The sequence below is a fragment of the Arachis ipaensis genome, chromosome B10 (genome assembly GCF_000816755.2).
Source record: "Arachis ipaensis cultivar K30076 chromosome B10, Araip1.1, whole genome shotgun sequence".
NCBI lineage: Eukaryota > Viridiplantae > Streptophyta > Magnoliopsida > Fabales > Fabaceae > Arachis > Arachis ipaensis.
The window spans coordinates 124467927-124468803 of NC_029794.2; the positions used below are offsets into that span (position 1 = coordinate 124467927).

The window sequence follows — 877 nt, forward strand, 5'->3', positions numbered from 1 at the left end:
AAGGACACGAGAGAGGGGGGAGGGAGACGGCGCCGGCGAAGCTTGGAGCTGTCGTCGCCGTCGCGAGCCAGGGGAGAGAGCTTCTGCTTTTGCACCGCTGCTCCTCGCCGCCTCGCCACTTCTGCTTCTTGCTTCGGCTTCTATTTCTGCTTCGTCTTCTGCTTCTTGTTTTTGCTTCTGCTTTCTGCTTCTGTTTCTTCTGGGTCTGCTTCTGCTTCTACTTCTAATCTGATTTGGATTTGTTATTTTCTGATTTTATTGTTGTTGTGTGTTGATTTGGTTGTTGAATTTGATGTTGTTATTTCTGGATTTGAATAATGTTTTAGTTGTTGGTGTTGTTGAATCTAGATTTGAATAATGAATTTGTTCATCATAATTCTTAATTTTCTAATTTTTTTGTTAGTTTTGTACTTGTTCTTATTTATGGATTTCTAAATTGTTGTTGTTTTTTTTATTTTTGGATTTCTTGTTTCTCCCTAATTTTTTATCTTGTTCTTGTATTTGATTTTTTGGTAATTAAATTTATAATTTTTTATTTTTATAATTGAAGATGAATTTGGATATTTTTAATTCTTATAATTTGATTTTGTTAACTGTATTTAAAATTTTGAAGTTTTGAGTTTTGTTAATAAAAGAAGAATTTCTTCTAGAAGAAGAAGAATAACAGAATTTGTTCTCCTAGAAAAATTGAAGAAGAACAAGAAGAATGAAATAGTGGAGAAAAGGGTATTTTTGTCATTTAAAAAAATGTATTTAAAAGGACGATTTTAAAATCAAATACAACATTAATAATGATTCTAAATAAAAATTTACGTAAGGAACGATTTCGATTCTGACCCTAAACATTAGGGACTAAAATAATACTTTTCCCTAATAT

The 877-nt window shown here is 31.2% G+C and overlaps 1 long non-coding RNA gene across 1 annotated transcript in view; it reads left to right on the forward strand.

Moving 5' to 3' along the window:
• LOC107622782 overlaps positions 662-877 on the forward strand; it is a 10352-nt gene continuing 10136 nt past the window's right edge. The window contains exon 1 of the long non-coding RNA XR_001616266.2: positions 662-813. This is a non-coding gene — a long non-coding RNA (uncharacterized LOC107622782). The remainder of the gene's footprint in view (positions 814-877) is intronic.